Genomic DNA, 17,589 nt, shown 5'->3' with positions numbered 1-17,589 from the left:
TAAATTTGGCTTTAGCATTGTGTTTTGATAATGTAACGAGGTCTTTTGGACCATTTTGGACTTATTTGTATTTATTTTGAGTCTTAGGAGGTCATTTTGGGGTTATATGGAAAATATTGTAAAAAGTTATCATGTTGTCATGCAATTTTGCATTTTTGGTTGTATGTGGAAGGTTAAGGGTCAAGTCATTTAAAATTCTATTGTAATTGATCATTGTTGGCTGGAAAAGGAATAAATATGGCCTCCAACACTAATTCCATGAGTTTTTGAAGGTTTTTGAAGGTCGGAGAAGGATGGAATAAAGGAGGAATTCATTTTTTACATTATTTTTTTAAAGTTTTTCAGAACTTGCAGTCCGAAACATGCTATTTTATGACCCTTTAATGGTCTCATATTAAGAACTATAATATATGGATGGAAATATATTTGTTTCTAGTTTCCAAATATTTTTGTCTCATTAATTTCTTTTGGGTTTTGTGTAAGATATAGTGATTTTGGTGAAGGTTTTCGAGTTTGACAGTTTTTGGTGAAGATAACAGTCTACAAAATTTGTGGTATGGAAATTGTTGGTACAATAAAATACCTCAAACCAATTGGAAAAGTTAAAAAAATGATTCTATTTTAATATAAAGTTGTTTGGTTCAATTTCATTAAGTCTTTCAAAAGTTATAAGCAATTTGGTGCAGGTTGCATGGAACTCTACCTAGGGTTAGCAATTTTGGTAAAAGTATCATAACATTTTTTTAACCGTTGGATTTGGCTATAACTTGGAGGAAATGTTTTTATTTATTCTTTCTTAAATATCACCGAAGTGATTGAAATAGTTATGTCTCTAGTGAAAGTTATTGTTGGGAATGTGCCTCGAATTCTCCTGACCATGTTTGAGTTGATCGGAGTAGCCTACACCGATGGAGCAGCAGAGTGTTACCTTCTTGGTTGTTGAACACTTTCTGATCGGTGTGACTTAGGCCGATTGGGACAACTCTGGCCGATGAACTTGACTTCTTGGTTCGGTATCGGCTATCGGGAGAGGTTGTTATTTGTTACACTGAAGTCTCGATGGGTTAGTTGTCTTCCGGCTGAAATGCTTCACTTATCGGCATAGCAAGTTTGAAGTCATCCTGATGACCCGACGAAGTCGACTTCAGTCATCGGAGTAACTTTGACTTTCGGGAAGACTTCATGAGAGTTGTGTCGATGACCCGATGGAGCTGTGTTATGCGGTTCGAGTTGATATTGGCTATCAGAAGAGTCTTCTGGATGTTATGCCGAAACCTGATGGAGTCACCTTAGGCGGTCGGGCTTGTCATCAGCTATCGGAGGATCCGGTTTGAAGTTGTCCCGATACTCGATGAAGTCACCTTCTGGTGTTCGGGTTGCATATTGGCTATCGGAATGACTTGTGCAGTGGTGTGCCAATGATCTGATGAAGTTGCCTTTTGGTGTTCGGGTCGCGTATCGGCTATCGGGTTGACATTCTGAATGTCATGCCGATGTCCCGATGAGCTCACTCTACCTGGTCTCGGAGTGTTCTACTCATCGGCATTGTATTTTTCTTTGTGTTCTGATGACCCGATGAAATCATCTTATCAGGCTGGCGATGCAGGTCGGGATAGCAGTTTTGGCTTTGGTCCGATGAGCCGATGAGTCTATGCTCTTGGTATTAGCGATCAGAGTAACTATTGAGTGATGGTTTTGACGAGGTCATCTTTGGTGTTCAGTTTGATATCAGAGATTGGGATAACTTGGAACCAGTCTCATCGATGGTCCGATAGAGTCATCGGAGATCGGAATGACTTGTGGAGTGATATACCGATGGGGTGACTCGTGTGCGGTCCGCTCTAGTTATCAGGAGATCGGGTCTACCTGTTGGAGGTTATCCCAATGACCTGATGGAGTTGCTTTTGGTGATCGGGATTACCTATTCACTATTTGGCCGAACACCCGATGGTTTGGTGTTGGCATCCTCAGGGTGATCGGGGATCAGGGAGACAGCAAGAAGGTTGTGCCGATGACCCGATGGAGTCGCCTTTGGTGATCGGGTATCATAGGGGGATCAGCTCTACCGGTTGGAAGTTATACCGATGGCCGATGGAGCGGAGACCGACAGCGGGAGCAAGGTCGAACCGAGATCCAAAATGTGAACACTCAGACACTAAGGATGAGACTGTCGGTGTATGTGAATATGAACCGACCCGATTTCCTGATGCATGTGGGATATTGTGTTTCTCACGAATGCAAACCAATGGTTAGACTTCCTAGTGGTTGGAGCGACTAATTGTCATAGTGGCGAGAGGAAACCAAAACACAGCTGGACGGATGGAAGACCATTGGATTCCATAACGGTTATGCCAAATCGATACATTGTAACCTTGGCTATTACATATGTGTGACCTCAGATGTAATCAGTGTGAGCTGAGAGCAAGCGGTGATGGCACAAGGGGATGAGTGAAAAAATTAGAGTGGCATAGAGCAGAAGGCATGGAATGTCATTAAAGAATGATAGGAATTCCGAGATGCCCGGTCTTGCTCGTTGTGTGAGGAGTGACAGAGGTTGATCTGTGGTTGAGCACAGAACAGAGTGACTACGAAGGGATGCATAGAGGCTATGTTGTTGTAGTTTTGGCATGTCTGTAGTCTTGTATATTCTGCATGATGTGATAGCAGAGTTCTAAGAACAAAGTCCATAAAAGAGGATCTAAGTACCTTTATTGTAACTGTGTTGTTTACTGAATAAAGGGATCTCTTTTTGGTGGTGGGTTTTTTACCCGTAAGGGTTTTCCCACGTATATCTGATGTCTTTCTCTGCTGTTATTATGCCTGGTTAATCCTAATCTTCAGTTTGTGTTTATCTTAATGTATTGCAAACTGAAATTAAAATAATTCCTTGCTGACAAATCCCCTTAGAATTGACGTTAGGAGAGCGTTTTTCGTGCACTGCTTACCTTACAAGTGGTATCAGAGCCAGGTAGTTGTGTTATCCTTGTCGGGTAGGGCTGTTTTATGTCAATTCTGGTTTCAGTGGGAGTCTGGTAAAGTATTTTGTTTGCAATTTAAGATGGCGAATGCTTCTGGGCGAGTGGAGATCGAGAAATTCAATGGTGCAAGTTTTGAGTTATGGAAACTCAAGATGGAAGACTTGCTAGTTGATATGGATCTCTGGGGTGCTGTGATTGCAACCGCTAAGCCTTCAGGCATGAGGCAAGAAGATTGGGATCTTGCAGATAGAAAAGCTAGAGGGTTAATCAGACTCTATTCTATTGAATGTCCATGAGGAGAAGACTGCTAATCTTCTGTGGAAAAAGCTTGGAGACATTTATCAAGGAAAGTCTTTGGTAAACAAGTTGTTCTTGAGGAAGAAGTTATATTCTCTGAAGATGGACGAGGGTACATTTGTTGTAGATCATTTGAATGTTTTCAACATGATTGTTGTTGAGCTAACCTCTACAGGAGTCAAGATTGATGGCGAGGATAGGTGCATGCTTCTGTTATGTTCTTTGCATGACTCATGGGATCATCTGGTAATGACTATTGGGAGTACAACAACCACGTTCACAATGGAAGGTGTGGTTGCTCTGTTGTTGTCAAAAGAAAATCGAAGCAAATCTTCTAAGATGGTCAAGGATGCTCTCACTGTTAGAGGCAAGAAAGAGAACAAGAAGTCAGAATCCAAGTCGGAGGAAAGCTCCAAGACTCCTGGAAAGAAGTCCAAAGTGAAGTGCTGGAATTGTGGGTAGATTGGTCATATCCAAAAGGATTGCAGAGAGAAGTAGAAAAGTAAGGGTTCTTCTGATTCTGGGTCCTCTCAGAATGAGGATGGAGATGTCTTCTGAGCTGCTTTGGTGATTCAGACATTTGTCGATGTTTGGATTAATCACGATGCTATGAAGACTGGGTACCGTGGGTCTTTGGCAGTGATGCAGATTCATCATGTATTGGTGAATGTTCTTCATGTGATTGGAGATGTTAACATCTTGAAGATTCATAAGGGATCTTTGCTTGAGATTTTGTAATCCTTAGTTAGGATGTTTTTATGTCAGGATATACTCTTGAGATGCATTTAGAGTTGTGACATAATGTGTGTATGTTCATATGGAGCATATGATCTCTTTGATTGAGATGTTTTAGATCATGGTTGTCATGTTTAAATTCCTGATTCTGCAGTTGGAATTTTTACAATGATCTTGGTTTTGTTTTTGTGTTTTGAGTACACTGATCATTTGTTTGGTACTTCCTGATAATGTGGTTATGCATTTGGAGTTTGGCATGTGTTGATCAGTTACAAGTACTCATGGATGCATGGAAACAATAGATGGTGCTGAGTAGGAATGGGTAATAGGTCCAACTGAGAGGTATTCATCGGCGATAAAACAGTTAACATTTAGAAGTGAAGAAAGGGTATGATATAGGGTACTATGAAGACTTGCTTGCAGGTTCTTTGTATATAGTTAGTATTTTGAATACCTTTGGTACAAAGGTTTATTTACTTCTATGTAATGTTGAAAGAAGGATCTTTTTCCATTCTGACATTACCTGTGTAGTGGGAGGTCTTTGGTGTGCACGTGATTATGCACTTGAAGAATGAGACTGTAAGTAATAGGTTGTATATGTGGATGTTTTGAAATTCATCTTTTAATACCATGAAGGTATGTATAGTTGGATGTATTAGTACTTGCTGTGGGTGCTATTCTAGCTATGATTGTGACTATTGTTGGCACATTTGAGTAGCCTTGGGAATGTGAGTTTTTTGTGTTCTGGAAGTCAGAGTCATGTTTTTTTTTTTCAGTAGATAGCTTCTATTTGTGTTTGGTGGCAGTGGCATGATAGAAGGTGGGAGTATCTATGGGTGAGATGATACTTCTCTGCATATGTTTCAGTGGTACACAAAGTAAACTGTATTTCCTGGTGGTGTGTGATCAAATGGTATATCAGCATTAATGGCCTTTTGAGTCCATGGTTCTTAGTGAAATCTGTAATGGTTTGGTATGGCAGACAGGTCCAGTGGATTCCTCGGCAAGTGGGAGATTGTTGGGAATGTGCCTTGAATTCTCCTGACCATGTTTGGGTTGATCGGAGTAGCCTACACCGATGGAGCAACAAAGTGTTACCTTCTTGGTTGTTGAACACTTTCTGATCGGTGTGACTTAGGCTGATTGGGACAACTCTGGCCGATGAACTTGACTTCTTGGTTCGGTATCGGCTATCGGGAGAGGTTGTTATTTGTTACACCGAAGTCCCGATGGGTTAGTTGTCTTCCGACTGAAATGCTTCATTTATCAGCATAATAGGTTTGAAGTCATCCCGATGACCCGATGAAGTCGACTTCAGTCATCGGAGTAACTTCGACTTTCGGGAAGACTTCATGAGAGTTGTGCCGATGACCCGATGAAGTTGTGTTATGTGGTTCGGGTTGATATCGACTATCAGAAGAGTCTTCTGGATGTTATGCCGAAACCCGATGGAGTCACCTTAGGCGGTTGGGGTTGTCATCGGCTATCGGAGGATCCGGTTTGAAGCTGTGCCGATACCCGATGAAGTCACCTTCTGGCGTTCGGGTTGCGTATTAGCTATCGGAATGACTTGTGCAGTGGTGTGCCAATGATCTGATGAAGTCACCTTTTGGCGTTCGGGTCACGTATCGGCTATCAGGTTGACATTCTGAATGTCATGCCGATGTCTCGATGAGCTCGCTCTACTTGGTCTCGGAGTGTTCTACTCATCGGCATTGTATTTTTATTTGTGTTCCGATGACCCGATGAAATCATCTTATCGGGTTGGCGATGCAGGTCGGGATAGCAGTTTTGGCTTTGGTCTGATGAGCCGATGAGTCTGTGCTCTTGGTATCAGCGATCAGAGTAACTGTTGAGTGATGGTTCCGGTGGACTGATGAGGTCATCTTCGGTGTTCAGTTTGATATCAGAGATCGGGATAACTTGGAAGCAGTCTCACTGATGGTCCGATAGAGTCATCGGAGATTGGAATGACTTGTGGAGCGATATACCGATGGGGTGACTCGTGTGGGGTCGGCTCTGGTTATCGGGAGATCGGGTCTACCTGTTGGAGGTTATCCCGATGACTTGATGGAGTTGCTTTTGGTGATCGGGATTACCTGTTCACTGTTTGGCCGAAGACCCGATGGTTTGGTGTTGGCATCCTCAGAGTGATCGGGGATCAGGGAGACAGCAGGAAGGTTGTGCCGATGACCTGATGGAGTCGCCTTTAGTGATCGGGTATCATTGGGCAATTGGCTCTACTGGTTGGAAGTTATACCGATGGCCGATGGAGCGGAGACCTATTGTGAGAGCAAGGTTGAACCGAGATCCAAAATGTGAACACTCAGACACTAAGGATGAGACTATCGGTGTATGTGAATACGAACCGACCTGATTTCTTGATGCATGTGGGATATTGTGTTTCTCATGAATGCAGACCGACTGTTAGACTTCTTGGTGGTTGGAGCGACTAACTGTCAGAGTGGCCAGAGGAAACTGAAACACAGCTGGACGGATGGAAGACCATTGGATTCCATAATGGTTATGCTAAATTGATACACTGTAACCTTGGCTATTACATACGTGTGACCTGAGATGTAATCAGTGCGAGCTGAGAGTGAGCAGTGATGGCACGAGGGGATGAGTGAAAAAATCAGAGTGGCACAGAGCAGAAGGCATGGAATGTCATTAAAGAATGACAGGAATTCCGAGATGCCGGGTCTTGCTCGTTGTGTGAGGAGTGACAGAGGTTGATCTATGGTTGAGCACAGAACGGAGTGACTACGAAGGGATGCAGAGAGGCTACGTTGTTGTAGTTTTGGCATGTCTATAGTCTTGTATGTTTTGCATGATGTGATAGAAGAGTTCTGAGAACAGAGTCCATAAAAGAGGATCTAAGTACCTTTATTGTAACTGTGTTGTTTACTGAATAAAGGGATCTCTTTTTGGTGGTGGGTTTTTTACCCATAAGGGTTTTCTCACATATATCTGATGTCTTTCTCTGGTGTTATTATGCCTGGTTAATCCTAATCTTCAGTCTGTGTTTATCTTAATGTATTGGAAACTGAAATTAAAATACTTCCTTGCTGACAAATCCCCTTAGAATTGACATTAGGAGAGCGTTTTCCGCGCACTGCTTACCTTACAAGTGGTATCAGAGCCAGGTAGTTGTGTTATCCTTGTCGGGTAGGGTTGTTTTATGTCAATTCTGGTTTCAGTGGGAGTCTGGTAAAGTATTTTGTTTGCAGTTTAAGATGGTGAATGCTTCTGGGTGAGTGGAGATTGAGAAATTCAATGGTGCAAGTTTTGAGTTATGGAAACTCAAGATGGAAGACTTGCTGGTTGATAGGGATCTCTGGGGTGTTGTGATTGCAACCGCTAAGCCTTCAGGCATGAGGCAAGAAGACTGGGATCTTGCAGATAGAAAAGCTAGAGGGTTAATCAGACTCTGTTATGTTGAATGTCCATGAGGAGAAGACTGCTAATCTTCTGTGGAAAAAGCTTGGAGACATTTATCAAGGAAAGTCTCTGGTAAACAAGTTGTTCTTGAGGAAGAAGTTATATTCTCTGAAGATGGACGAGGGTACATTTGTTGCAGATCATTTGAATGTTTTCAACATGATCGTTGCTGAGCTAACATTTGTAGGAGTCAAGATTGATGACGAGGATCAGTGCATGCTTTTGTTATGTTCTCTGCCTGACTCATGGGATCATCTGGTAATGACTATTGGGAGTACAACAACCATGTTCACAATGGAAGGTGTGGTTGCTCTGTTGTTGTCAAAAGAAACTCGAAGGAAATCTTCTGAGATGGTCAAGGATGCTCTCACTGTTAGAGGAAAGAAAGAGAACAAGAAGTCAGAATCGAAGTCGGAGGAAAGCTCCAAGACTCCTGGAAAGAAGTCCAAAGTGAAGTGCTGGAATTGTGGGCAGACTGGTGATATCCGAAAGGATTGCAGAGAGAAGAAGAAAAGTAAGGGTTCTTCTGATTCTGGTTCCTCTCAGAATGAGGATGGAGATGTCTTCTGAGTTGCTTTGGCAAGTCAGACATCTGTCAATGTCTAGATTAATCATGATGCTATGAAGACTGGGTACCGTGGGTCTTTGGCAGTGATGCAGATTCATCATGTGATTGGAGATGTTAACATCTTGAAGATTCATAAGGGATCTTTGGTTGAGATGTTGTAATCCTTAGTTAGGATGTTTTTATGTCAGGATATACTCTTGAGATGCATTTAGAGTTGTGACATAATGTGTGTATGTTCATATGGAGCATATGATCTCTTTGATTGAGATGTTTTAGATCATGGTTGTCATGTTTAAATTCCTGATTCTGCAGTTGGAATTTTTACAATGATCTTGGTTCTGTTTTTGTGTTTTGAGTACACTGATCATTTGTTTGGTACTTCCTGATAATGTGGTTATGCATTTGGAGTTTGGCATGTGTTGATCAGTTATAGGTACTCATGGATGCATGGAAACAATAGATGGTGCTGAGTTGGAATGGGTAATAGGTCCAACTGAGAGGCATTCATCTGCGATAAAACAGTTAACATTTAGAAGTGAAGAAAGGGTATGATACAGGGTACTGTGAAGACTTGCTTGCAGGTTCTTTGTATATGTTAGTATTGTGAATACCTTTGGTACAAAGGTTTATTTACTTCTATGTAATGTTGAAAGAAGGATCTTTTTCAATTCTGACATTTCCTATGCAGTGGGAGGTTCTTGGTGTGCACATGATTATGCACTTGAAGATTGAGACTATAAGTAACAGGTTGTATATGTGGATGTTTTGAAATTCATCTTTTAATACCATGAAGGTATGTATAGTTTGATTTATTAGCACTTGCTGTGGGTGCTATTCTAGCTATGATTGTGACTATTGTTGGCACATTTGAGTAGCCTTGGGAATGTGAGTTTTTTGTGTTCTGGAAGTCAGAGTCATGTTTTTTTTTTCAGTAGATAGCTTCTATTTGTGTCTGGTGGCAGTGGCATGATAGAAGGTGGGAGTATCTATGGGTGAGATGATACTTCTTTGCATATGTTTCAGTGGTACACAAAGTAAACTATATTTCCTGGTGGTTTGTGATCAAATGGTATATCAGCATTAATGGCCTTTTGAGTCCATAGTTCGCAGTGAAATCTGTAATGGTTTGGTAAGGCAGACAGGTCCCGTGGATTCCTTGGCAAGTGGGAGATTGTTGGGAATGTGCCTCGAATTCTCCTGACCATGTTCAGGTTGATTGGAGTAGCCTACACCGATGGAGTAGCAAAGTGTTACCTTCTTGGTTGTTGAACACTTTCTGATCGGTCTGACTTAGGCCGATCGGGTCAACTCTGGCCGATGAACTTGACTTCTTGGTTCGATATCGACTATGAGGAGAGGTTGTTATTTGTTACACTGAAGTCTCGATGGGTTAGTTGTCTTCTGGCTGAAATGCTTCACTTATTGGCATAGCAGGTTTGAAGTCATCCTGATGACCCGACGAAGTCAACTTCAGTCATTGGAGTAACTTCGGCTTTCGGGAAGACTTCATGAGAGTTGTGCCGATGACCCGATGGAGCTGTGTTATGCAGTTCAAGTTGATATCGGCTATCAGAAGAGTCTTCTGGATGTTATGTCGAAACCCAATTGAGTCACCTTAGGCGGTCGGGCTTGTCATCGGCTATCGGAGGATCCGGTTTGAAGCTTTCCCGATACCCAATGAAGTCACCTTCTGGCGTTCGGGTTGCATATCGGCTATCAGAATGACTTGTGCAGTGGTGTGCCAATGATCTGATGAAGTCACCTTTTGGTGTTTGGGTCGCGTATCGGCTATTGGGTTGACATTCTGAATGTCATGCCTATGTCCCGATGAGCTCGCTTTACCTGGTCTCAGAGTGTTCTACTCATCGGCATTGTATTTTTCTTTGTGTTCCGATGACCCGATGAAATCATCTTGTCGGGCTGGCGATGCAGGTCGAGATAGCAGTTTTGGCTTTGGTCCGATGAGCCGATGAGTCTGTGCTCTTGGTATCAGCGATTAGAGTAACTGCTGAGTGATGGTTCTGATGGACCGATGAGGTCATCTTCAGTGTTCCGTTTGATATCAGAGATCGGGATAACTTGGAAGCAGTCTCACCGATGGTCCGATAGAGTCATCGGAGATCGGAATGACTTGTGGAGCGATATACTGATGGGGTGACTCATGTGTGGTCCGCTCTGGTTATCGAGAGATTGGGTCTACCTATTGGAGGTTATCCCGATGACCTGATGGAGTTGCTTTCGGTGATTGGGATTACTTATTCACTGTTTGGCCGAAGACCCAATGGTTTGGTGTTGGCATCCTCAGGGTGATCGGGGATCGGGGAGACAACAGGAAGGTTGTGCCGATGACCCGATGGAGTCGCCTTTGGTGATCGGGTATCATTGGGGGATCGGCTCTACCGGTTGGAAGTTATACCGATGGCCGATGGAGCGGAGACTGACTGCTGGAACAAGGTCAAACCGAGATCCAAAATGTGAACACTCGGACACTAAGGATGAGACTGTCGGTGTATGTGAATACGAACCGACCCAATTTCTTGATGCATGTGGGATATTGTGTTTCTCATGAATGCAGTGCGACAGTTAGACTTCCTGGTGGTTGGAGGGACTAACTGTCAGAGTGGCCAGAGGAAACTGAAACACAGCTGGACGGATGGAAGACCATTGGATTCCATAATGGTTATGCCAAATCAATACACTGTAACCTTGGCTGTTACATATGTGTGACCTGAGATGTAATCAGTGCGAGCTGAGATGGAACAAGGGGATGAGTGAAAAAATAAGAGTGGCACATAGAAGAAGGCATGGAATGTCATTAAAGAATGACAGTAATTCTGAGATGCCGGGTCTTGCTCGTTGTGTGAGGAGTGACAGAGGTTGATCTGTGGTTGAGCACAGAACAAAGTGACTACGAAGGGATGCAGAGAGGCTACGTTGTTGTAGTTTTGGTATGTTTGTAGTCTTGTATGTTCTGCATGATGTGATAGAAGAGTTCTGAGAACAGAGTCCATAAAAGAGGATCTAAGTACCTTTATTGTAACTGTGTTGTTTACTGAATAAACGAATCTCTTTTTGTTGGTGGGTTTTTTACCCGTAAGGGTTTTCGCACGTATATTTGATGTCTTTCTCTGGTGTTATTATGCCTGGTTAATCCTAACCTTCAGTCTGTGTTTATCTTAATGTATTGCAAACTGATATTCAAATACTTCCTTACTGACAAATCCCCTTAGAATTGACATTAGGAGAGTGTTTTCTGCGCACTGCTTACCTTACAGTTATTAAGGACTTTTTGCAAGTCGTAGATTCTGTCCTAGTACATTGATATGGTGAAAGGGTTACAAAAATCAATCTATTGTGTTGATGTGAATCCTCCCTCTTGCATAATAATTGTAACTCAATGCACCTTTCTAGGATTAGCCATATATTGATCAGGACTCCCACTTCTTATTTAATGTCTAGTCTAGTACAAACCATAACATACATATGCCTTCCAACAACACTCACATATGGTAAACTGGCCATGTCCTCCACCTTGGTAGGAGATTTTAGACAATCCTCCACATATAAATTCATTCCTAGTGTAATAGGAACTATCATGGATTTACAATCTGTCACGTTGAATCTATTTGACATAAAATTCACATACTCTGGCTTAACCAAAGCTTTTTATTAGATCTATCTCTTCTTATCTCCATTCCTAGAATGTACCTATCTACACCCAAATATTTCATTTTGAACTATAATAACAATTGATACTTCAAGTTAGAAATCAAATATCCATTCTTAAATAGTAACATATCATCCATATACAAAATAATGCGAATTCAACCATTATCAATTTTGAGTAAACACAACAATTGTATTTAGACCTTTGAAATACCAAACTCAACACATAGGTATCAAAATTTTGGTGCCACATCCTAGGAGATTGTTTCAAACCATACAAACACTTTTTCAATTTGAAAATATATTTTCTTAACCTTTCACCATAAAATACTAAATGGCTATGATGTATAGTTCTCTTCCTCCAAATCACCATGAAGGAATGTTGTCTTCACATCTATTTTCTTGATTTCCCAATCATGAGTTGTATCAAGAGATAAAAAGAACTGAATGGATGCTATATTTTCAATAGGAGAGAAAATATCACCATAATTTTTATTCCCTCAACTTTGGAATACCCCTTTATGACCAGCCATTATTTGCTCTTCTCAACACTTCCATCAAGACCTAAATTTTTCTTGAACGCCCACTTGTATACCACATGATTAAGTCCTTCAAAGAAAAGGTACCAAATCCCATTTATTGTTCTTGTTTAAAGATGCCATCTCTTCATCCATGAATTTCATCTAAGAATCTACATCACTCATACCCTTAGCCTCTCTAACAGTCCTACACTCATCAGTTTTAGAAATCAAAGAAAAAACACAGCTAGAATCTAACATTGAATAATTAAAACTATTTGTTTTTTTCCTAATTCTTGTAGAGCTCCTCAAAGGTTGAGGTTGATGTTCTTCTTCTTCTTCTAAACTTTTAGAGCTGCTAGAGATTTCATCATCATCAGGTCCATTAGGAGCTCATAGTTCTTTCTCAATGGTAGAAGAAACTTGAACTACCTCCTTATTCTATTTGTCTCCTTTCTTTTGCTACAACTCAATAGTGGAAGGTTTCATCTTTCTAAAAATGACACTTATAATATAGAGAACCTTTTGTGCATTTTGATCCCAAAGCTTGTACCCTTTCACACTAACAACATAGTTGATGAAGATACACTTAACAACCTTTTTCTCCAACTTAGATATTTTCTTAGTCAAAACATGAGCATAAGCTTCACAACCAAATACTCTAATCTATTTCTCATTAAAAGTTTATTTCCTGACGACACCTCCATGGGTGTCTTATCAACAAGTGTTGATGTAGGAAATCAGTTTACCAAATATAAAGTGGTGGATATAGCTTTGGCCCATAAATTTTGTTTGAGGTCAAGATCACTAAGCACAATCCTACCTTCTCCATCAACATCCCATTCATCCTCTCTGCAACTCCATTTTGTTGAGGGATGTATAGATTTGTCTTATGCCTCTTAATCCCATGGTATGTACAAAACCTATTAAAATCTATTGAACAAAACTCACCACTATTTCTATTCCTCAAACATTAATCTTTATTCTTTATACAAGTCTGACTCCCAACAAGAGCCTTAAACTCCTTAATCTGACTAAAGACTTTATATTTACTTCTAAGAAAATAATTAAATGTCCTTCTACTGTAGTCATCAATGAATGATAAGAAATATACAAATTTAGAAATTGAAAGAACATCAATAGGACCAAAAACATCAGAATGCATTAAGTCCAACAACTTAGAAGATTGATGAGAACTAGAGTAAAAATGAACATGGTTTTGCTTTCCATAAATACAATGTTTGCAAAAATTGAACTCAAGATTAAAATCATTAATCCCCTTAATGAGGAATTTATTTTTAGGGTTTTGAGACCCTTCTCACCAATGTGACATAGTCTTTGGTGCCATAATATTATCTTCTCCACTGGAAGTTTCATCTCCAAATCATTGTCGCCCTTAGGTACCTACAAAGAATGACCATTAGATGTAGAAGCAATAGAACTTTTTACAAATCGATCTAATGGTGAGGATAAAGAATCCAGAGCCATTTTCTTTATCTCCACATAAGTACTATTGCACTATAAAGTGCATGCATCCAACGTATAAAAGGTGCCAATCTGAACACCCTTAGCAAGCACCATAGCGCCTCTAGTCATCTTGCATCCACTCTATGAGAAAACGATCTGCAAACCCACATCACTCAAATTACTTATAGAAAGTAGGTTCCATGTGAAACCTAAGATATGCAAAACACCATCAATCCCTTTCACCCTGCCACTACGAAATCTAATCTTGACTCTTCCACAACCAACAATCTTCAGATTAGAGCCATAATCGCTATACACCTTCCCACCATCATATTCTTCATACTTCATGAACCAACCCCTATAAGAGGTCATGTGGAATGATACACCCAAATATATTAGCCACACATCTTATTTTTTTCCTCTTTATGTTATTTACAGAAGTGAAATTTTTTATCGTAGTCTCAACATTTTCCTTGGACTTTCCAGGAGACTTTGATCTCCCATGGGATTTAGATCTGCCTCTTTTGTCTTTCTCATCATTCTTCTTGTCTTTCTCCTTTGATATTCCACAAACCACAAGAGCCTCTTTTGTTAACTCAAAATTCTTCCTCCACATCTCATTAGAAAGTAATGATGCTACCACCTCATCCATAATGAGCTTGGTGGTTTTACTTTTGATAGTCATAATAAGGTTGTCCCATGAGTTTGGAAAAGAACACAACATAAGAATGCAATGATCCTCCTCCTCAATCTTGTCACTGACATAACCCAATTGATCAACTATCATGTTGAATGCATTGAGATGATCATCAACATATCCTCCATCTTCCATCTTCAAAGAATACATTTTCTTTCTCAGAAAAATCTTGTTTACCAAATATTTATCTTAATAAATATTTGCAAGATTCTTCCAAAGATCTTTCATAGTATTCTCTTTATGTGGATATTCAATAACACAAAATATACCTAATAGAACCTTGTGAGGCCCTTACATTTTTTATCAATTACATCCCAAACATCCTTAAACCATGGTGACTAGTTTATTTCTAGATACTACAACCCATAGATCTCAATCTACAAGAATATCCTCCATTTTTTAACTTCTACAATTTGAAATTAGTGTTGTTAAAATTCCCCATCTCAATTTTTCTAGATGTGCTTTCCATATTCTTCCTACAACAATATTTTAAAAATTCTCTGAAAAATCTCGCACTCAAACTAAGATCAATAGAAAAAGCCTACTACCCAACAAAAAAACCAAAATTGGCCAAGCTCCGATACCATTTGAAAGGAAGAAAAGTTGTAGAAATTTTTTCCTAACACTAATCTAGTGGGGGAGATAATATATTTTTTCTTTACAAATCTTAACTATTACAAAATAAGAAACACATTCAGATAGAGATAATGAACATGCAAATAATATACCACAATAAACACATGATATACATGGAAAAAACCCTTATGGGAGAGAAACCCCACACTTTAAAAGCATATTACTTTGTATTACTGAGAATAGCGAGTACAATACAACCCCAATACAATAGCTTCTTCAACAGGAGCCTTCACATACACCCACAACATGAATTGATTTCAATAACATAACCTTAATCTACACGTAACAGCTTGATGCTACAACATGAATATCATGAACAACAACAATGATTTTATTGTTTTAAAATGCATGGGAGAATGAGCCCAAAATTGATGCCTAAGTCCATTTGTCACTCATTTGAGCCTATAATAAAATCTCAAGACATGCACAACACTTGCATGCATGCATCTTGTCCACATGTGAAGCATTATCATAAACCATCATAATAATCTTCCGACTTGGGTGCCTACATTTCATGCAATTAGATTCCTCAACATGCAAACACTCCAATGCATGCAATAGATTTGAATGCATGGCTACCTACCTCTAGGAATAACTAGTTCTCATTAAGTTGTCATTAGAATATTTTCATAGGTTGTCACAAGCTATCATAAGTAGGTGTGTCATAATGTCTGTTATAAATTCTATAATAAAACTGTCATAACATGACACTTGTCACCCACATATACCTATTTTATGGTCTTCCAAATGGGATACCTACTTTCGCATGAGTCTAGTATGTGTGTCATACAATCACTGTCAAGTAGGATGCCACCAAGCTTGTGGGTCTCACTAGGTGACTAGACATTTGTAGGCAAATAATCAAATAAAATAATAAATAAATAAACATAATAAATTAATAACCAATGTAGGATTTGCAAAGGTTGAGACACCTTAATCCCAACAATTATGAGACTAAAGATAATGTCTAATACAATATGTCAAGAGAGAGTGTCCAAAGTGTCTCTAAACAAAATTTTAAAAAGTGTACAATAATAAAAATCAAAACTAATATATCTATGAGATAAATCTATGATGAGTGCTTCCAATAGGGTAAATATATCACATTGCACATCTCCTTGGTTTTGACACCTTATATTTCCTATCATCATTGTCTAACATCCCTATTGTTTAATAGGTATAGTATGCAAACAACTTTTGAATGCATGCTTTGAACTGCTAAGAGAATTGGTTGGAATGAAGAAGGAGGTTATAGTTTTGATGTTTGTAGATGCATCTCTTTGTTTCCTTTTTCTCAAGAGATGATGTATCAACATGCAAGCCTATCTTATGTATGATGCCAAACATCTCCACTATTGATATTGAAATAAAATTTTCAAAGACAACATTGAGCACATAAAGAGACGCCTTAAATTTTTTTATCTATCTCATAAATAATGTGCATCTAACAATGAAATGATACTTTGGCTATATCCCTTGAAATAAAAGGTGGCACATTTGTTCATTAGTTGGAATGTGGTGATCTATCTTAATCCTCATTTGATGGGAGTCAACCCATGTCTCGCGAAGGACAAATCTAAGTCCATGAAACCAATGTCTTGAAAGAAAGCTCAAAAGTATAATGTCTCCATCATAAATTTGGAGACATGTACAAATACATAATTGATAGATGTTAAACTCAATGGCCTTAGGGGACAAATCCATGTATATAGAATGTGGGCCTTATTAAGTTCCTCCTGAATGCATCGTGGATATTTTTATGATCCACTCCAATATTGGGGACCCTCTAAGAGAACCTAAATTTGTTGAAAGATTATCAACAAAAAGTACCAATTTAGTGTGTAGAAAGAGAACTCACACCAGTTAAACAACATTTTCCCCCTATTTGAAGATCTCTAAAGAGTATAAGTATACATAATAAGGACACCTTAAAATATCCTAGAAAATATTTAGAAAGTCTTGGAGTTTACACAAAAATAACAAACAATCCTACAAGTAGAAAGCCTTAAAGACCCTAAGATATCTACTAGAAGAGCTTTATGAGACCATCCCAACTTAATGTGTGATCATATTAGAACCTTTTATGAGATAAATTCATGACAATTTTTTTCAAGTTAACATGTAGCTTTTTGTTGTTATAAAAGGACTAGATTTATCTAGCTAAGCTTGTAAGATCCACTAGCTATTGAGGAGATAAGAACAATAACATCAATAGATAATAATAATAGGGTAAAAATACAATAGAATGACCCACCGATTCCAACAATCTTCTCATACTTTCCCCACTCATCAACATACATACCAAAAGGAGTGGGAGAGAGTAGGCAACCCTACATGGCTCTACTATTGTGAATGATCAAAGAAGTTCCATACATAAAATATTCTTTAAATGTCAAAATAATCTATATAAACATGGTATTATGAAATAAATTGAACACATCATCATGAAATAATTAAGTATTCATGTATTATTCATGTATTATGTAAGGAAAACATTTATCTTAGCATAATGTTTGTAGCTATTAATATCATAAAATATGTTTACTCATCCATGTATCACAACTTCTAAGTCATACAAGGATCACA

The sequence above is a fragment of the Cryptomeria japonica genome, chromosome 5 (genome assembly GCF_030272615.1).
Source record: "Cryptomeria japonica chromosome 5, Sugi_1.0, whole genome shotgun sequence".
NCBI classification, from domain to species: domain Eukaryota; kingdom Viridiplantae; phylum Streptophyta; class Pinopsida; order Cupressales; family Cupressaceae; genus Cryptomeria; species Cryptomeria japonica.
This window is presented reverse-complemented; position numbering follows the sequence as displayed.